General features: G+C 42.6%; 1 long non-coding RNA gene across 2 annotated transcripts; it reads left to right on the forward strand.

Annotated features, from left to right (window-relative positions):
- The first annotated feature begins 1,697 nt into the window (after nt 1-1,697).
- Nucleotides 1,698-20,788, forward strand: LOC137525767 (uncharacterized). 2 transcript variants are annotated; one of them, XR_011023002.1, is made up of 4 exons: nt 1,698-1,734; nt 5,916-5,938; nt 15,650-15,954; nt 20,641-20,788. It is a non-coding gene; the product is annotated as an uncharacterized lncRNA (long non-coding RNA). The 2 variants fall into 2 exon arrangements; XR_011023003.1 differs by having other exon boundaries at nt 15,650-15,949.
- Nucleotides 20,789-22,382: the final 1,594 nt, after the last annotated feature.

Genomic DNA, 22,382 nt, shown 5'->3' on the forward strand with positions numbered 1-22,382 from the left:
CTGGCTTACCTGTCTCTTTAATTGTTGATTTTAATGATGTTCTGTATATATGAATTATTTATATTGCATTTATAAATAAAAGACTTCTAAAAGTCATTTACTTTTTCGGCTACATATACTATTCAGCCACACAGAACAAATCCTAGCTTCCTGAAGAGTCGCTACCGAGAAGTGTTGTTGTTAGCCAGAATAGAGTGTGGTTTAACCGTTTTATCCGCAGGTCGTAGAGTCAGTCAGAATCTGCTTCTCTTGACCATTAAAAGAGATGGTGGCAGCCTAGTATTTTGGTTTTATAATTTGCACGCCTCCTTCTAGTCTGTCTGTTGCCAAAATTCCAACGGTTTCAGCTCATCGATTGCATCCACGAAATCTGAAACCGATTGTAATGTATTGTGCGGTCCGGCCACCAGGGGGCGTGTGACAAGTATAGGTAGCCATGTACAGGTGGTGCCCTCAGTATAGGCTAGCCACATACAAGTGCCACATTACAGGTAGCGAGCTATAGGTGAGCCAGTATAGGTAGCCAGGTACAGGTGGAGCCCTCAGTATAGGTTAGCCAGGTACAGGAGGTGCCACTTTATAGTGTGGGTTAGGCAGGTAATGGCTTACATAACCACAATCCAGGACGCAAGGCAGCGAGATGAAGAGAAAACAGAGATGCTGAGGAAGAGAGTGGCTGCGGCGAGAGGAGTCTGTGCTGGAACGGGGTATCATAAGTTCCTGTGGGCTACTGGGGCAGCACAGGGAAGGCCAGCCACCGCCTGCGAGAAAGCGAGGCCCCCTCTCAAGTGAGGCCCTAAGCAGAGGCGTGACTCATTTGTAGCTAGCGGCTGCCCTGAGAAGGGCTACCCCATCTCGTATATCACAATGGCAACACTCTCCATTGCAGCATTATCCCTATTCAAATATACTGAATGAGGAAGCACTGCACTATACACAAGAATGATGTACAGTAATGCAGCGCATAGCAGAGCATTGCTTTGCTATGAATTTTAAATAAGGCATTTATTACTCTGATTACTATCATTATTTTTAATTGTATAATGGCAACATATTTTATGGTGAAAACAGACAAGAGTGTGGATGACACATACATAAATAGTTCATGCACAGTCTGTGGCCTTTTAACATTTAATTTTTGTATTCAGGATATACAGTAGCAATGGACACTGGCATATTGGCATCATCAGTTGTTTACTTGTCTTCTTCACTGCACACTTCAGAGAACAAACACACTGAAACAACATTACTATTCTGTTTTACTGGACAACTTTGAATAAGTTATTTACATATGGCTTCATTATGAAAGTTAAGAAATGATTTATCACTCATCACTCAAATCTATCATCCTGTCAGGTCATGTGGCTGAGAACATCCTAATTGCGTCCTGTTTTTTTTTAATGTCTGGCATAACTATCACTTTGGATAGTTAAGTAGTGTACATTAATGTAATGGCCAATGGAATTCTAGTTTTATATCCTTTTGTCATAGGTTTATTAATATATTTCTATTGGTGCTTCAGAGGCAAGGAATGTCTAATTATTACCTTATAATTCATAAACAGAAATTAAATACAGTATGGAATGCAAATTGGGTACTCCATTCCCTACCAAATTGCTTCATCTTAGACTGGGTTTCCTCCCTACCCTTCTGTCTACTTATATAAAAGCATGTGAAGTCGTGAACTACCAGGAGTGCCACTCACACAGTGTACTCTCTGAGGACACAGATTCGGTAAGTGAACATTAAGACACATATGGCTAAGAACTAAAGTATACCTGTAACAGGAGTTCTTGTTATGATGCACAATATGGGATTAAATGCTTGGACACTCCAAAGCTGGTACTGCACTTTTGCTTTTTTGTGATTCTAAGGTTAAAAAGGAACTTCAGGCTGCAGCTAAATGCACCTGCCATTGCCCTTCCAAGTGGGCTCCATGCCACTTTTCAGATTATTACTTTTTTACTTTTATATGCCCTGATGGACTACAGCTGTAGTCCATCAGGGCATAGAAAAGTAAAAACAACAGGCAGCGTGGAGCTGCTGCTTACCTCACCATCATCAAGATGTCCAGGTTGTCAGGTGCATGGAACAGGCTAAGCTCTCTCTTAGAAAAAAGCTTGACACTGTGGAAGTCAGTGCTTCAAGAATATGTTGGTATAGTGGACTCCTGGCCAGATGATTTTAAATGGATTTATTACCTAATAAATAATTACCTAATAATCACAGGGGTTCTACATTGGTAAATTCAATCTCTGCCACTGTGTGACTGTGCATGACTAGGCAAACGTCTATGCCTGGAACCAGGGCCGGCGCTGCCATAGAGGCAAAAGGGGCAATTGCCCCAGGGCCCCATAGCCTGTGGTGGCCCCCTAAGGTGCCCCTCTTCCCTTCCAGCTATGGTGACCAATAATGGGAACCCCAAAAATGCTTTTTAGGGGACATATGATGGATATCTAATGATATTGTGTGACGGGTGGGGGTGGGTGGGGGGATTGGATCAGGCCTGGCAGCCAGCTCAGGAACCCTGGAGGTGATTTAATTGGAAGGAGGGCATCAAGAGGGCCCCCAAGTTACTTTTGCCCCAGGGCCCCCAGAACCGTCCTTGCCTGGAACTGCCCAGGAAAAGTAACTACACCTGTTTTTTCTGTTTGCCATGTCATTTCATTCACAGCAGAAGACTTCAGGAAACCACCAAGGATATGGAGTACAGTGCTTTCATAAGGTTTATTTACTAAGGTTTGGTAGTTGGAGGACACTAATGTTGAAATCTCACCCGAGTGAATTGTATAATAGGGAAGGTTGCTGATGGGTTGTTGAATTAGCAGTCAGAAGATCTTGGTCATTTGCAGCACTCAACAAAAGAGTTTTTTTGTATAACAGAAGACAGTGTTTTAATACATCCAGTTCAAGGTTTTCTAGATCATTTAAAGTCCATCTCTGCTTTCTATACATTTTCCCTGAAGTAACAGAAGGACTGATGCCCCCTCCCAACAAACCCCTCATTTTACACTAATAGGAGCTTGAAAGATCCAGTGATGATGAGGGTGGACGTGGCACTTTCACTACTCACCTTTGTTGCTGGTTTGAACAAAGGCATAGCTGTTACAGCCACAGCCCTCCCCTCTAGTGTATTGAGCAGTAGGATGTGGTTTTGGTGAGTGACATAAACCACAGGGGTGTCACAGTGATGTTAAGTGCAATGTTGTGGTTTCTAGAATGGTTGGACAGTGGGAAAAGGAGATAGTGTAGCAATGATCTGAACCAAAGTAGGATGAGAATGCTTCTAGGACTAGACTGTGTGGTCACATGACCTTAAAGTTGACCCTCAGAAGTGAAAGGTTCACCCGCGCCCTTTTTTCCCGATGCCCTTTTTGCATGTACGCTGCTATAAGGAGGGAAGGAGGAGGTAGATTGAAAAAAAGAACCCGGTTTTAGGTTCTCTTCCTTGCCTTGGTAGTGTTATAATTTAAGTAGGCCTCAGTTATTTGGACTGAGTTTTAGGTAAAAGGCTTGTTCGCAGAGTATACCTTTAAGAAGAGGTTTTCTTAGAAGAGATGATGGCAGGCAGCTACCAGGAATATGGTTCTGGTTGTTCCTGATAGAAGGCCATCGGTATACGATGCCCCGACCGGGAGGAGGCAGAAAAAAAAACATAGCCCATGTTTATCAAAATAGTAGATCCCTTTGGATGTAGGTTAAAAGAGCTCATAGAATATTAATCAAGTAGGTGGGTATTATGACACCACGAGGGGTCTGAGCCAATTGTAGGTTTTGGGGGGATGGCTCAGATGAGGTCACATTTAACTCTTTCTGGTCCGTATAAAACCAACAGTCGGTTTACAGAGAGACACTTTCTGTCCCTGTCACCGCTGGTCTTAATCTTTACTTATATATTTATTTATGTCTCGTTAGTTTATCTTGTATGCTGTATATACTTAGTTTAGATGTAACTTAGTATAGAAAGAAGATAACCTGATTACCATGCATTAGGAAGGTAATCAAGAAGCTGTAACGCAACGGACTTACTACAGAAGAATCTGCTTTGCTAAGATGTAACTGACTGTATCTGTATATTTGTTAACTGAATAAACTCCTAACTCTGAAGACGCCTGATGCTGTCGCTGTGATGAGAGTCGTGTTTGCAGCTCTTACTAATAAGTTGCTGGTGCCGGAATAAAGGTGTGAAACGTATCATTTTTTACAGGTAGAATGTTACTATCAGGCACACTGTAATTAATTTATTTTTTTACAGAAAGGAAAGATACACTAGATTTTTTTTTTCTCTTTGTGCTGTTTTTTTCACAGTCCAAATAGCAGAATGTGTCCCTGTCTAGTGCTGATGTTATGGTAAATGCCAAATTCTCTCAGGATATTGCATGTTCAGTTTGGAAATGCTCAAACCGAACAACTGTGATGTTAGTGGGAAAATCCTATGGGCAGTCCCGTAATGCCCTGGGACTCCATAACAGACAATCAGCAGGAATGAGTGAGCAGGGTCAATCAAGGTCCAATTAAGGGTGGAACACGTCTACCCAAATGGATTCCAATCAGTGTTCGTGCTGACAGGCTTCCTACTAGACACCTCTTATCACCTGGTATACAGCTCCACTCAGGAGCTCTGTCCATATGTTTATGGAACAAGAGTCTCCCCTCACTAAGGGACTGAGCACACTGATGCAGTTGTGTCCACTTCTGTCCGCTTTTCAGCATCTATAACATTGATGTGTAACTGAAAAGTGGACACAGCGGCATCAGTGGGCTCAGGCTTTAAGGGACTGAGTACACTAATGTGCTTCTGTCTGCTTTTTTCTATCTTTGAGGCACCTTGCACACTACATGCGATTCCGATTTACGATTTTTAATCGAGACTGCATGCTGGGTTTTATTTTCTACATTTTCCTTTTTGTTTAGATAGCATCCAGAGAAAATTGGAATCGCAAATCGGAATCACAAATCGGATTTGCAGTGTCCTGGGGGTCTAAGATTGGCATGTTTCTGAAAAGCGGGTAGAAGCGCGTTAGTGTGATTAGGCCTTAAAGCGGATCCGAGATGAAAAACTAACTATAACGAGTAACTTGTCTATATATCTTATCTAAAGTTTAGATAGTTTACACAGCAAATCTAGCTGCAAACAGCTTTAATAAATTATGATTGATTATTCCTGTGATACAATGACAGCAGCCATGTTGTTTGTAAACATTACACAACATTACACAGAGGCAGGCTTATCTGCATCTTGAGCAAAAAAAACCTAATCCCCCTTCCTCCTCCCCTCTGCCTCTGAAATCTCTGGCTAGTAATACCCCCCCCCCCTCCTCCTGCCAAGACTGAGCTCCCATGAGCCCTTGCTACTGTCTGAAAGTGCCTTGGCTCTCTGAAAACCTGTGGGCGTGGCTTCTTTAGTTTATAGGGAATTAAAGTATTGAAACAAAAACAAAACAGTATTTGGCTTGAGGAATGCCCTATAAACAATAGGAAAGGAACACAATTATGCAATGAGTAAAAGTTCATCTCGGATCCACTTTAAGGTGCTCCCATTGGGCAGTTGTCAGTAGATCAGCGTCTAATTCTGTTATCTGTATCGCACAATTAGAGAAAGTGAAAAATGGCCACTGGGAGGCTGGGAGCAGCTTAGTGAAGCGAATTGCAATTTTTTTTCTAAATGGCCGTCAACCTACAGTTTGGCCAGTGTTGAGCATTGCCTGGGACAATTACACTGTGTAGAGAATGCCGAGAGGCATAAAAACGGAGCTCCATGTAACTATTTCCTTGTAAAAAAGGTAAATAAACAAATAAATTCTTACGTGCTGCTTTGCTCTGTATGCCAATGGGTAAATACATAATTAATACAACTAGTTGCTTTCATTTTGAGTACGTTTCATTTAACTTTATTGCATTTTGTTGTTTTTCAGGATTTTCATCATGTCATCTTACGGTGAGCATAATTCACGATTAATATTACTTTACATTTATTTTTTGTGCCAAACACTCTTCATTGACAATTTTCAGAATGAACACTAAGTCATATATTGAATTTCTAGAGGAAATCTGAGATATCTACCGTATATTTGAGTTCCTCATCATATCTACATATCATACCTCTCTGCTCTTTTTGGCATTAAGTCACACTGATGCAATAGGTTTGGTGGTAGCCTTCCTTGCAGAAATAACCCATGCCAAAGCAGCATCACTGAGAGATCCTCTTCTGTCATGTTTCAGGTCTTTTAGAGAGATCTTAGAGCAGGCGTCAGGAACCTTTTTGGCTGAGAGAGCCACAAGCACCTCATATTTTAAAATGTAATTCGGTGAGAGCCATACAATATGTTTCAAACAAAATACAAGTAAATGTGTGCATTGTATGTAAGACCAATACCGTCAAGTGACAGGCAGCCTAATTGGGCCAATGAAAGCAGTCGTGGGCCGAAATTTCGCATATGTGAAATTTCGCATTGAAATTCTTATTTACGCATCATAATCGTAATGCGAAATTTCAGGAAAAGTCTTAATTAATTTCGTATGTAATAGTAATATTTCATAATATTGTGTAATTCTTTGCATAATTTACGTGCAATTTCGCTAAATTTTGTGCTGACTTTAGCAGTTAATAGCAAAGCCCCCATACATGCTATTATTGCTACCAAAATTGCTACATACAGTACAGACCAAAAGTTTGGACACACCTTCTCATTCAAAGAGTTTTCTTTATTTTCATGACTATGAACATTGTAGATCCACACTGAAGGCATCCAAACTATGAATTAACACATGTGGAATTATAGTACATAACCAAAATGTGTGAAACAACTGAAAATATGTCATATTCTAGGTTCTTCAAAGTAGCCACCTTTTGCTTTGATTACTGCTTTGCACACTCTTGGCATTCTCTTGATGAGCTTCAAAAGGTACTCACCTGAAATGGTTTTCCAACAGTCTTGAAGGAGTTCCCAGAGATGCTTAGCACTTGTTGGCCCTTTTGCCTTCACTCTGCTCACCCCAAACCATCTTGATTGGGTTCAGGTCTGGTGACTGTGGAGGCCAGGTCATCTGGCGCAGCACCCTGGTCAAATAGCCCTTACACAGCCTGGAGGTGTGTTTGGGGTCATTGTCCTGTTGAAAAATAAATGATGGTCCCCCTAAACGCAAACCGGATGGAATAGCATGCCGTTGCAAGATGCTGTGGTGACCATGCTGGTTCAGTATGCTTTCAATTTTGAATAAATTCCCTACCGTGTCACCAGCAAAGCACCCCCACACCATCACACCTCCTCCTCCATGCTCCACGCTGGGAACCAGGCATGTAGAGACCATCCGTTCACCTTTTCTAAGCCACACACAACATTTTTGGTTGGAACCAAAAATCTCAAATTTGGACTCATCAGACCAAAGCACAGATTTCCACTCGTCTAATGTCCATTCCTTGTGTTCTTTAGCCCAAACAAGTCTCTTCTGCTTGTTGCCTGTCCTTAGCAGTGGTTTCCTAGCAGATATTCTACCATGAAGGCTTGATTCACACAGTCTCCTCTTAACAGTTGTTCTAGAGATGTGTCTGCTGCTAGAACTCTGTGTGACATTGACCTGGTCTCTAATCTGAGCTACTGTTAACCTGCGATTTCTGAGGCTGGAGACTCGGATGAACTTATCCTCCGCAGCAGAGGTGACTCTTGGTCTTCCTTTCCGTATGTGAGCCAGTTTCTTTGTAGCGTTTGATGGTTTTTTAGACTGCACTTGGGGACACTTTCAAAGTTTTCCCAATTTTTCGGACTGACTGACCTTCATTTCTTAAAGTAATGATGGCCACTCGTTTTTCTTTACTTAGCTGCTTTTTTTCTTGCCATAATACAAATTCTAACAGTCTATTCAGTAGGACTATCAGCTGTGTATCCACCTGACTTCTCCACAACGCAACTGATGGTCCCATCCTCATTTATAAGGCAAGAAATCCCACTTATTAAACCTGACAGGGCACACCTGTGAAGTGAAAACCATTTCAGGTGACTACCTCTTGAAGCTCATCAAGAGAATGCCAAGAGTGTGCAAAGCAGTAATCAAAGCAAAAGGTGGCTACTTTGAAGAACCTAGAATATGACATATTTTCAGTTGTTTCACACTTTTTGGTTATGTACTATAATTCCACATGTGTTAATTCATAGTTTGGATGCCTTTAGTGTGAATCTACAATGTTCATAGTCATGAAAATAAAGAAAACTCTTTGAATGAGAAGGTGTGCCCAAACTTTTGGTCTGTACTGTATGTTAAGAAGAATGTTTGGTACAAGGCAAAAAAATAATTTTTCAATAAGACATTGCAGTTTTGAGAAAATTTATTTTAAATATGCAAAGAAAAATGGTTTTTAAACTGTCATTTTTTGTTTAAAAAACATTTTTTCTTTGCATTTTATAATCGATTTTCTCAAAAACTACAAGTTCTTTTTGAAAAAAAAAATGTTTTTGACTTGTACTCACTATTCTCCTTAACATATGTAGCAATTTAGGTTTCACTACCATGTATGGGGACTTTGCTATTCACTGAAAAGTCAGCAAGAAATAACGAAAAAATGATGCGAAATTTTAGGGGACATTATGAATCACTACGAAATCAATTGGATTTACAAATCGTAATTACGTATAAGTGTAAATGCAAAAATGTATGTGAAATTTTGCGTAATCGTAATTTGCTGATTACGATCATCACTGAATGGAAGTGCGGGGATCTCACCCTACAAAATCACTGGACCCGATAGAGTCCAGGGAGGGATAGTTGGAGCGGCGCAGGTAAGTTAGTAGTGCATGCTACAGCAGTAGCGTGGCTACATTGAAAATTTTACTTGTGCTGCCATTCTACGCTTTGTACAGGGCCACAGAATATATTGGCACTTTATAAATCAATAATAATAATTATAAATCAATAATAATAATAGGCTACACTGCTTGAGTAGTGCAGCTTAGTGAGTCAATCCCTACTGATGTGCCTGCGAGCCAGATGCAGCCATCAAAAGAGCCCCACCTGGCTCCCGAGCCATAGGTTCCCTACCCTTGTCTTAGAGGAAACAATAAGTGTGTGCATGCAGTTCTAGGTGTCTCCACTGCATCCAATGAAAGGGATCAGACCTTAAGTGACAGGTATATGGAGGCTGCCATATTTATTTATGTTTAAACAATACCAGTTGCCTGGCAGCCCTGCTGATCCTCTGCCTCTAATTTTTTTAGCCATAGAACCTGGCCAAGCATACAGATCAGATGTTTCTGACATTTTGGTCAAGTCTGACAAGATTAGCTGCATGCTTGCTTCTGGTGTGATTCAGATGCTACTGCAGCCAAATTGATCCGTAGAACTGCAGGACTTAAAAGGAAATAAATATGGCAGCCATTTCCTGTCACGTCCGGTGTCCTTTAAAGACAGGTTTACTTAAAGTGGACCTGAACTCAGAACTCCTCTCTGCTCTAAAAGACACACAACAGCATAATAACTTAAAAAAAAAATTCTTTGTTACAGCTGATACATATACTAAAATATATTTGCACAGTTTCTACTTCCTGATTCATGGAAGCAGACATATTGTTTACAGCCTGTTCTTTCAAATGGGCTTATCCGCCATAGGCAGGCATGTGACACAGGGGAGAGATCAAATTACAACTAGTGATTAGACACAAATGAGGGTGAATTACACAGGCTAAACTCTTTAAATACATAGAGGGTGCATTTCTGTTATATTATTCTTGTGTCCTGTGCAAGAGTTCAGGTCCACTTTAAAGGTGTCTCAAATTGAACTTGCGTAATATAGACTGGCCATATGAGTATAAGATATGTAATCATACTATTGTTAAAAAAAACAAACAGTGCAAGTCAACACACAGGAGACATACTACTGTTGTTAAAGGTGCCAGGAGGAAGTGCCCCAGCATCTGGAGAAACTCCCTCTACTTTGAGCATTGAAGAGATCCTTTTAGATAGACATACAGTAGTAGATCTCCTAAATGATCACTATATACCTTACATCGATCATTTACCACCTCGGCCATCTGAATCCGAATGTTAGAGCAGAGTTTTGATTTCTACAGGTCCTTCTCAAAAAATTAGCATATTGTGATAAAGTTCATTATTTTCTGTAATGTACTGATAAACATTCGACTTTCATATATTTTAGATTCATTACACATAACTGAAGTAGTTCAAGCCTTTTATTGTTTTAATATTGATGATTTTGGCATACAGCTCATGAAAACCCAAGATTCCTATCTCAAAAAATTTGCATATTTCATCCAACCAATAAAAGAAAGGTGTATTTAAAACAAAAAAAGTCAACGCTCAAATAATTATGTTCAGTTGTGCACTCAATACTTGGTTGGGAATCCTTTTGCAGAAATGACTGCTTCAATGCGGCGTGGCATGGAGGCAATCAGCCTGTGGCACTGCTCAGGTGTTATGGAGGCCCAGGATGCTTCCATAGCGGCCTTAAGCTCATCCAGAGTGTTGGGTCTTGCGTCTCTCAACTGTCTCTTCACAATATCCCACAGATTCTCTATGGGGTTCAGGTCAGGAGAGTTGGCAGGCCAATTGAGCACAGTAATACCATGGTCAGTAAACCATTTACCAGTGGTTTTGGCACTGTGTGCAGGTGCAAGGTCGTGCTGAAAAATAAAATCTTCATCTCCATAAAGCTTTTCAGCAGATGGAAGCATAAAGTGCTCCAAAATCTCCTGATAGCTAGCTGCATTGACCCTGCCCTTGATAAAACACGGTGGACCAACACCAGCAGCTGACATGGCACCCCAGACCATCACTGACTGTGGGTACTTGACACTGGACTTCAGGCATTTTGGCATTTCCCTCTCCCCAGTCTTCCTCAAGACTCTGGCACCTTGATTTCCGAATGACATGCAAAAGTTGCTTTCATCCGAAAAAAGTACTTTGGACCACTGAGCAACAGTCCAGTGCTGCTTCTCAGTGTTCAAAAGTGGCTTGACCTGGGGAATGCGGCCCCTGTAGCCCATTTCCTGCACACGCCTGTACACAGTGGCTCTGGATGTTTCTACTCCAGACTCAGTCCACTGCTTCCGCAGGTCCCCCAAGGTCTGGAATTGGTCCTTCTCCAGCGTTGTGCAGCATTTTCTGCCACACTTTTTCCTTCCCACAGACTTCCCACTGAGGTGCCTTGATACAGCACTCTGGGAACAGCCTATTCGTTCAGAAATTTCTTTCTGTGTCTTACCCTCTTGCTTGAGGGTGTCAATGATGGCCTTCTGGACAGCAGTCAGGTCGGCAGTCTTACCCATGATTGCGGTTTTGAGTAATCAACCAGGCTGGGAGTTTTTGAAAGCCTCAGGAATCTTTTGCAGGGTTTTAGAGTTAATTAGTTGATTCAGATGATTAGGTTAATAGCTCGTTTTGAGAACCTTTTCATGATATGCTAATTTTTTGAGATAGGAATTTGGGGTTTTCATGAGCTGTATGCCAAAATCATCAATATTAAAACAATAAAAGGCTTGAACTACTTCAGTTGTGTGTAGTGAATCTAAAATATATGAAAGGGAATCTAAAATATATGAAAGTCAAATGTTTATCAGTACATTACAGAAAATAATAAACTTTATCACAATATGCTAATTTTTTGAGAAGGACCTGTATTTTGTCTTCTGGTGTTTTTAGCTTTTGTACTACTCATAAAAGTACAAAGTTATACAATCTTTACTTGAGTGTCGCATTTACCCACAGCTCCCTCTTCTGCTCCCCGCCAATCTAGATTTCATTGAAGAATGTTTTTTTTTCTCATTCAAAGTTCAATAGACAGAGGAATCAAATATCAATTGAGAGTAGGGATGCTCACCACATTCCACAGAATTCCATTTCCGCAAATTCCGGGAGGAATTTGGTTGTTCCGTTCCGTCGCATCGGAAAGGAATGGCTATAACGCTATAGCGGAAATTTTGTGGAGCGATGCGTAATTCCGGCGGAATGCGGATTTTTGTAAGCCAACCGCAAGGAAGCCCCTAGAAGAAGCTTAAAGTGAAAACAACAGGATTTCTTCATGAAAATAGGAATTTCTGCACCAATCAGAGGCTTACAAAAACCACCCAAATGGATTTCTGCATGAAAATTGGAATCATTTCAGCACCAATTACAGTCTTAACAAAAACCAATCAATCCTATGTTAGCAACCAGCTCCCTAGCTATCTCACCTATCCCAACCATTTTGTATAGGTCCCATAGAATATGCGATACCTCCTGTGGCGCCAAAACTACCGCCATGGAACCACCGCCAGGTCCCATAGCTTACGCGACACCTCCTGCGGCGCCAAAACCACCGCCATGGGACCACCGTCAGGTCCCATGGCGTAACAACACCTCCTGCGGCGCCAAAACCACTGCCATGGGACCGCCACCAGGTCCCATAGCTTACGCGACACCTCCTGCGGCGCCAAAACTACTGCCATGGGACCACCGCCAGGTCCCAAAGCTTACGCGACACCTCCTGCGGCGCCAAAACCACTGCCATGGGACCGCTGCCAGGTCCCAAAGCTTGCACGACACCTCCTGCGGCGCCAAACCACTGCCATGGGACCACCACCAGGTCCCAAAGCTTACGCGACACCTTCTGCGGCACCAAAACCACTGCCATGGGACCACCGCCAGCTCCCAAAGCTTACGCGACACCTCCTGTGGCACCAAAACCACTGCCATGGGACCACCGCCAGGTCCCAAAGCTTACGCGGCACCAAAACGACCGCCATAGGACCACCGCTAGGTCCCATAGCTTAAGCGACACCTCCTGCGGTGCCAAAACGACCACCATGGGACCACCTCTAGGTCCAATGGCTTAAGCGACACCTTCTGCAGTGCCAAAATGACCGCCATGGGACCACCGCTAGACACCTCCTGCTGCAAAAAAAATGACCGTTGGAACAGCCACTAGGTCCCATGGGCTACCATTTAGCAAAAACAAGGTTTAATTTGCGATTACTTTAATTTTTCCGCCGGAATGCGGAATTCCACAGAATTTTGTGGATTTCCGCAAATGTAATGGTAACGGAATTTAGCGCTGGCAGAATTCCGGAATTCAAGTGGAACGGAATTTGCTCTTTTTATCGATCATCCCTAATTGAGAGGGACTTCATTTTTGAGTCTTTGAATTTGTTTATTTATTTTTAATGTACAGAACTATCACTGATGATTCCCCTGACAAGCTACAGCAATTGTCAGGAAAAAGGGATCAAAACACTAATTCTGCCCTGAAAATGCTTATCACATCTTCATAGCATTTGAATTGAATGCCCATCTATATATATTGACCCGCATTGACCCTACCACCCTGAGGGAACATAGAGACAAGACAAGACAAGATACATAACATTTAGGCCCATATGCAATTAACATTTTCATCTGAGTTTTCTCCTAAGAGATCATTTTCATCTTCTCTTTAAAGTAACTTTTCAGCATTTTACAACTTAAAAAATACCCAAAAGTTTGTGAAAAAGGACCATTAAATTTATTTTGAGCATTTTCTTGCTTGCTGGTGGCTTAATAGGCATTTTATGACAAGTTGTGAAAATATCACCTAGGAGGAAACCCAGGAAAAAAAGTGAATTGCATATGGCCCTTAGTGTCTTAGTGGGCACTTCTCGGGTGACCAGGATCATTAGAAAGCCTTATCCAAAGACTCCTTACTGTTAAACGTACTGGCTTGAGCCGGGGATGGAACCCTGGTCAGAGGCTAAAGCACTACATCTTAACCAATACACCATCCAACTGTCCAGCTAGATCAATCCAATGGGAGAAATCAGCACCCAACAATGCTAAATTCTAATTATTTTTCAAGATTTTTTTGCAGATTTTTCACCTGTTTTTGTTGGTCAAAAGCCGTATGCACTTTAGAATATAGCTGCTATTATACTACTTAGGGTTAGTGTGGTGTTGGTATGCCCTAAACTGTCAGCATCTCCTTAACATCATGACATAACCATATTGCGTCATCTGGTTAGGGCCACGTTACTCATGCGAAATAGAATGTTGTCGAGGAAAAACAGCTGATGGACATATGATTTCAGAGACGTGCTCAGATGTCCTATAATAGTGCACCACTGTCCAGCCCGGAAGCAACACAGGAAGCTCCCATTATTACTGCACCATTCTACATAGGGACTCCACCATTACCTTAGTACCGCAGCAAGCAATAGCAGAGACAGGAAGAGGTGGGACATCACTAATCAGAGCTTCCTGCACTGCTTCCCTGCTGGGCAGCGACACACTATTATAGGGTAACTGGGCATGTCTCTGAAATCATCTGTCCATAAGCTGAAGGTTCTATTGTGCATGTGCAAGAGTAACGCAGCCCTAACATGATGACTCAATGTGGTTACATCATGACATTGAGGAAACTTAAACAATTTAGGGCTTACTGACACCACCCCGGTTCAGACAAGCCTTGAACCAGCATTCTACGCTCAAGCACTGAACATTCAAAGGACACATCCAAGGAGCTATAAAAAAACATCTACTTACCCGGGGCTTCCTCCAGCGACTTGCAGCCATCCTGTGCCCACACTGCAGCTCTGCTCCCCACCGGTGGCCCAGGGTCCCCTCTGGTGCAAGATGCCCACTGCGCCTGCTCGAGCGGTTCTCAGAGTTGCACTGACATTATTCGGACTGTACAGCGCAGGTGCAGTAGTTCTGCGTCTGCGCAGTACGGCTCAGATGCCAACAGTGCGACTCCATGTGCCACATGCTGGAGACTAGAGCAGGAAGATGCCGACCTGGTGAGGTCGGTATCTGCACCAGAGGGGACCGGGAGCTGCGGCGAGGGCACAGGACAGCTGCAAGGGGCTGGAGGAAGCCCGAAGTAAGTAGATTTTTAATTTTTTATTTACCTGGACCTTCCCTTTAAATGTCGTTACTGACCTTTCCCATCGTTTGCGCAAACACTTGGCTCTATCCTGTCGTCATCTGTGGTCTTGTTTTGTCCTGTTTGCTACATGTAGCATCTAGGATCAGCTAACCCAAGCTCTTCTCTGCTCGTTTGCAGAGGAGCGTATTGGCCCCGAAAGCCCCTGTGCACTGGGCCTTAAGCAACAAAATAAAAAGGCTACAACAAAAGGGTTTTTAAACAACAACAACAACAACAACAAAAATGGGCTAGTATGAATAAACTTACACATTACTTCATTGAATGTCTTAATGCCTGAATGGTGAAGCGAGCCATGCAACTTTAGTGTCTCTTATCTGCTATTGTTGTTATTTGGTTTTACTAAGTGTATGAGTAGAACTTTACTTCCATCATAAAGAATTGCCCACTCGAAAATCTTTGCATACATTGTACAGATGTTTCACAAAACATTCTAGCAAATTCTTATTGCACTGAGCAACTGGTAAGAATTGCAATGTGGGAGTGTCTGCCTGCAATAATTGCATGATCAGTCCGAGGATTGTGAAACAAGAAATACCACAACTCAGACATTCCTGTAAGATAAAATATATGGCTTTGATAGAATATAGAGTATTTTTTTTTAATAATATATGGCTTCAGTAGCAGTTATTTGTTAAGTTTTATAGTGAAATAGATTTGATTTCTTTAAATTTGTACAGCAAAATACATACTGTTACTGCAATCATTTCTGCACTTTTAGGAATACTCATGATTTAAATTTTGTTTTAGGATATGGCAATGGCCATGGCTATGGCTACAACAATCAACCAAGACCTCAGCCTCATCCTCAGCCGCATCGTCCTCCTTTTCATTTACCTCCTAATCCTCATGCCCCTCCTCCCCCTCCTCCCCCTCCTCCTCCTCCTCCTCATCGTCATCCCCTTCCTTCCCCTCCTCCTCCTCATCGTCATCCCCTTCCTCCCCCTCCTCCCCCTTCTCATTTCAGACTACCATGGAATCCTAATCCTGGCTGGCCATCTAGCAGATACTTTTGATAATGTCCATGAGCAGCATTTCCAGTGAAAGAAAGTAAGGTGCTGAAACATGTTCTTATTCAGCATAATGTCTTTGACAAAACATGTGCAATGCTGCAGAGATATGCATACCTATAGCCAAAGAAAACATTGCGGCTGTGATGAGACCCAGTAGGCAGAGGGTGCAGAGTACCTGACTAAATTGTTTAGACAGATTGAACACATGTATAATACATCTGCCTTTACCAAACTGAAATGATAATTTTTTGTTTATGGAGAGTAAAGTAACCTTGTACAAGTTGACAAGTGAACACTTAGGTGGATCTTTGTGAATACAGATATTTATGATGACTGCCTACCATACAATGGTGAGATTCCATGTGTTTAGAAGAACAGGGGAGTCAAACTCAATCAGGTGGGGGGCCAAAATCTAAAACCTAGTCTAATGGTGGCTCTGTAGCAAACTAAAGAATCTGTGCATAGGACACACAATATAGCAGTTGCTGGAGTGCTCTAAGCTGATACAAAGTCCCAAGAATCCACCACGTAGAAAAAAGTAGCTTGGCACATCCAGACTAAAACATCAATGTATTGCAAAAATCAATAAAAAATCCATACGTACAATCCAAAGGCACAACGAGATACAGAGAGAGGGAGAGCACAATTAAGAGTCGACAGCTGTTTCGCACCCTCGTATGGGGCACTTCATCAGCGTACAAACTTGTGGAAACTGGAAGTCGTCATATGCTACATAAGCCTATCAATGCAGCCAGAGCAGGAGGCGGATGCCATTGCATCTATGCTAAATCAACTCGCCCCCAGTGACATAAAGCCACCCCCAGTACTGACGCTGATTGGGCGAGAGGAAAGATGGGAGGGGAAAGCAGACAGAGCTGCGTATAATAGTTACCACAGCAACCCCCCATATATAAATAAACAATATAGAACACACGTGGAGCACAAGTTAGTGCTCACACACATGACATAAACTATTAAACATCCTTCTAAAATAGTGTAAAAAGTTTTTTTTTTAAATGAATGGTTTCATCAATACAACATGTAATTTAAATAGTGACGGATGACGGCTGGGAGGCTAATCCATTTGTTAGGGGTGTTTTTTTTTTTTTACTTTCTGTTCACAAACATAACTCCTGCCTAAGTAGTTTTCAGTGGTATAACCCACTTCTAGCAGGAATCGCCGTTATAGCCCTATGGCTGAACTGTGCTGAGCTGCTGAATATGTGTTTGCATTGTTGCTAGGCAACCAGAGGCCGTGCAGCGACTCGTTTGTGAAAAGAATCATAAGGTGCTGGGAGAATGAATCAGTCCCATCTACACCATATGATTCTTTGTCAGATTCGATTCAATTTGATTTGATTCATTGATTTGATTTGATTCAATCTGACATATCCGATTCATGATATAATTCAATTTGAATCGAATTGCATCAAATCATGAATTGGACATGTCAGATTGACTCAAATCAATGAATCAAATCAAATTGAATCGCAGCTGACAAAGAATCATATGGTGTAGATGGGACTGATTCATTCTCCCAGCACCTTATGACTCTTTTCACAAATGAGTCTCTGCACGGCCTCTGGTTGCCTAGCAACAATGTAAGCACATATTCAGCAGCTCAGCGGAGCTCAGCCGTTAGGGCTATAATGGCGATTCCTGCTAGAAGTGGGTTATACCACTGAAAACTACGTAGGCAGGAGTTATGTTTGTGAAAAGAAAGTAAAAAAAAAAACACCCCTAACGAATGGATTAGCCTCCCAGTCCTTCATAAATCACTGTGTTACATTACATGTTGTATTGATGAAACCATTCATTTTTTAAAAAAAAAAACTTTTTACACTTTTTTAGAAGGATGTTTAATAGTTTATGCATAAACCACTTTTTATTTTTTTCCTCATTCGCAGAAGAACCCCTTTAAGCAGATCCCTTATGTTACATAGAAATTGTAAAATTGGATAGAAAAGATTGGATCATTAGTGGCCATCATAAGTTGTGCGCCAAATTGTTTATTAAGATTTAACATTTATCGAACAGTCTCACACTAAGTAGCACAAATATGGAAAACATGCAGGGCAACCCCCCCCCCCCCCCACACACACACACACACACACTTTTGCAGAGCAGAAAAGCGCTGTGGATCAGTTTAATATTTACCTTCTCCAGTGCTGCTACGGGAGAAAAGGATCAAGATAAAATGTGGCCCAAGGCAAGATGCCAGCCATACCAGGGAGGTTGGATGCCAAGAGGGGGCCCCATGGTAATTTTGCTGGGTGGTCCCATGGGTTTTTGCTGAACTCCACCTCAAACTGACAATGTTTCAACCAAAAACTGTCACTGGTGTGCTCTTCTGGGTGGAAAGGCAGTGTGCCTTTGTTTTACTGCTTACAATGAGGCGCATTTGAAGCTGTGGTGGGCCACATAAAATAATGAAGAGGGACGCATTTGGCCCGAGGCCCTTGTGTTTGACACCTGTGGTTTAGAAGCACCACCCCAGACTATAGATTAAAGGGCTATCCTCTGGTATTAACTTCAGTAGAGTATTGTACCATGCTATCAGTTAAAGCAGGAAGTTTTGAACCTGGAGGATACTAGTTATTGGCTAACTATAAGGCCCCTTTCACACATAGCACTGATGTATGCTCCCCTGCCCTCACCCTGTCGCAGTGGCCTATAGTCTCTATGAGAGTGGCCACACTACCAGTGGTGTGACATGATGCGGTGGAAGTGGTTACGATGGTTTAGAGGCAACACAGACTTTGCAGTACGGTGGCGAGCCTTATGATCAGTGCCGCATGGCAGGCATTTGCAATGGAATCTATTTGGACAGAAAACAGTGACATACTTTTTTTCCTGATGCAGAATTTTGTACAGTAATTTAATGTGTATTTAGGATTTGGTGTACACATTCATTTTAAAGGAAATAGATGGAGCAGAGTGGTCTGTACATGCAGATATGGACTCAGTATAACAAGTTAGAACCCTTTACTGAAGAAAAAGATGTAGAGATAAAACATACACCACCATCAGGAAAAGCATCTTACTTAGAACAGAGAGGGACACTAAATGAATACAGTAAATAACAATACCATAGAGATCTTCACATCATCCTACAGACAGCGACATCTTGTGGTTGTTTTACTATACTGCAGTTTAAAGTAATTCTGTTGATACTGCCAACAGAAATAAGACTGGGATTATTAACCACTTGAGGACCTAGCCTTTACCCCCCCTTAAGGACCAGCGCTGTATTTTCAGATCTGTGCTGGGTGGGCTCTACAGCCCCCAGCACAGATCAGCTGGCATGCAAAGCGATCATCGCCCCCCCCTTTTTCCCCCCTAGGGGGATGATGTGCTGGGGGGGTCTGATCGCTTCTGCATGCTGTGGGTGGCGGGGGGGGCACCTCAAAGCCCCCCTCCGCGGCGACATTCTCCCCCTCCCTCTTCTCCCTCCCTGCCCGAGAGATCGGAGGCTGCACAGGAACGGATCTGTCCTGTGCAGCCTCTAATAGAATCAGAATCGTTTATTTCGCCAAGCATGATTGGTCATGCCCGGAATTATTTTTGGCACATACATATAGCTCGGGAGAAGACATATAAAAGGGACATATAATAGAGAGATAGATCGATGTCAGCAACAGCAGAAGCAATCAATTGCATTACATTACAATATCTAACATTCCAGTCCATTAATTGACCCCGAGATGACCTTCGGTTAATCTAGTGGGCTGGATGGTTCGGTCAACTGTTTGGCCGTGGACCGGCTTGTTTCACCGTTCGTTAGGGCTTGCACCGATGGAAGTATGTGGAGGGAGTTTAAGTAGCTGACTGCCGATGGGAAAAAAGAGTTCCTGTGTCTAACAGTCTTTGTGGGGATGGCTCGAAGTCTCTGGCCTAGTGGAAGCAAGCTGAAGTATCGGTGGCCTGGGTGTGAGGGGTCATTTGCGATCCTCAGTGCCCTGGATTTCAGCCTTTTGTTGTACAGTAGTGCAAGTGAGGGGAGGGGGCACCCAATGATCCTCTCCGCCGACCTAATGACCCTCTGTAGTTTGAACTTGTCACTGGCGGTGGCTCCAGCGTACCAGACCAGGATGGAAGAGCAGAGGATCGACTCAGTGGTGGCGGAGTAGAAGCTGGTCAGAATTTCTCTGGTCATGCCGACCTTCCTTATCTGTCAGAGGAAGTAGAGTCTTTGCTGGCCTTTTCGTTGGATGGCAGTGATATTGGGCTTCCAACTTAGATCACTGGAGATAGTAGTGCCCAGAAGACGGGCACAGGGCTCCCCGCTGTCATGTGACAGCGACCCCCGGCCGCTGATTGGCCGGGGATCGCTGATCTACTACAACGCTGCTACTGTAGCAGCGTTGTAAAAATGTAAACAAAGCGGATTATTTCCGCTTGTGTTTACATTTAGCCTGCGAGCCGCGATCGGCAGCCCGCAGGCTATTCACGGAGCCCCCCGCCGTGAATTGACAGACTGATTAATTAGCCTGCAGCCGGCGACGCAGTACTGCGTCGCTGGTCCTGCATCTGCCACTTTGCCGGCGCGCGTTATGAGTGCGCGGTCGGCAAGTGGTTAAATAAATCAATGCAAAATGGAAACAGGGAGTATGAAGTACAGTATCCCATAATAACCGCTCATAAATAGTCTGATATGCCACATTAAACATAGAAGTAAGTGGCTGCTGTAATATGATGGCAAACTGATCTACATTTTCTCTTTCACAGTCTATTTTACTGCTCTTCAATTTGAAAGGAAGATGGAGAAACAATATAAAGACTTGTTATAATTTATAACTTGGATGACCACGTTCTTCTCAATCGGCTTCTTTCTTATAAATATGTGAATTGCTGCCATGGATCCCCAAATATGCTTTGCTGTGTAATTTCATGCAAATAAAACTGCTTAGCAGAAACTATTTTGTTTTTGTTTTGTTTTGTTTTTATTTTGCAATGCAAACTTTGAAGAGTATAAATAAAGCACTTGCACCGAATAATTGGTTGAGCTATTATACTTTAAAGGTAAATTCTACTTTTGTTGTAAAATTGTCATAACCAGGAATTGGTGATATTTTTTTTTTTTTGTAATTTTATTTTTACTGTAGAACCATTTGAAATTGCAGTTAGCTATGCGTTTTCATAATTGACTAGAAGCTCAATTTGCAAATATTTGAAAAAGTGGACTTTGCAGTACAGACTGCTCAGAAAACCCACCTCTCTGCTGCCTATGAATGAAGAATAGGCCAAGTCATGGGGGCCTCCCACTCTTGTAGCTCTTGCCTCCTGCTTTACCCTTTACACATTTTTCCTCTGATTTTTCCTTTCACCTGACTGACCTATTAGCTGATCTTGCTTACACAATAAGTTTGAACTCTAGTAGTGATTAAAATAACTTGGTTGCAAAAATTGAGGATCTTAGTATCCAAAATGGACTGTAGTGATTTTGTACAGGACCAACTCATCCACCTTGAGGTTCCCTCCTTAGAATTGGTCCCTACTCTACCTATACTTCATGCTATGAACCTGGAAGTGAAGTTGAGTCAAGCTCTGGTTTTACTTTCAAGCAAAGGGAAAACATGCAAGCACATGAATCAGACTCATGTTTCCAAAACTGACCCACTAACACCATTAAAGTGTACCTGAACTCAGAACTTCTCTCTGCTCTAAAAGATACACAACACCTTAATAACCTTTAAGCAAAGAACATGTATTTGTTACAGCTGATACAAATCCTAAAATAAGTTTGCACAGTTTCTACTTCCTGGTTCATGGAAGCAGACATATTGTTTACAGCAGGGGTCTCAAACTCGCGGCCCTCGATACAATGTTTTGTGGCCCTCGCCGGCAATAGCTTCCTTATAGTTCGCTTCAGTGCTCCCAAGTAATCTGACGCATCCCTGCCGCTAAACGAGGGCTGCAGAGCCCCCAAATCGCCCGGGGGGCAATCCGCCGACATTTCCTGGAAGGGGCAGAGCTTTCAGCTTCAGCTCTGTCCCTCCTGACGTCAATCGCCACACGGATCGCCGCCTCTCCCCGCCCCTCTCTGTGAAGGAAGAGTGAGAGGGGCGGGCAAAGGCGGCGATGTGCCGCGATTGTGAAATTCCTTATGCGGTCCAGCCTCATCCTGACTTTGCCTCCTGTGGCCCCCCAGGTAAATTGAGTTTGAGACCCCTGGTTTACAGCCTGTGCTTTCAAATGGGCTTATCTGCTTATCTGCCATAGGCAGTCATGTGACACAGGGGAGGATCAAATTACAACTTCTGATTAGACACAAATGAGGGGGAATTACACTAAACGCTAAACTCTCTAAATACATACAGGGTGCTTTTCTCTAAGTTTTACTTTTATTTTGAGCAAGAGTTCAAGTCCACTTTAAAATAAATGGTCTGTGCTGGAAAAGGGTCAATAAAGCTAAAACCTGCAGCCTAACCACAATGGCTGCGATGACAAGAATAGTGAGGCTCATCCTG

This window comes from Hyperolius riggenbachi, chromosome 7 (genome assembly GCF_040937935.1).
Source record: "Hyperolius riggenbachi isolate aHypRig1 chromosome 7, aHypRig1.pri, whole genome shotgun sequence".
Lineage (NCBI taxonomy): Eukaryota > Metazoa > Chordata > Amphibia > Anura > Hyperoliidae > Hyperolius > Hyperolius riggenbachi.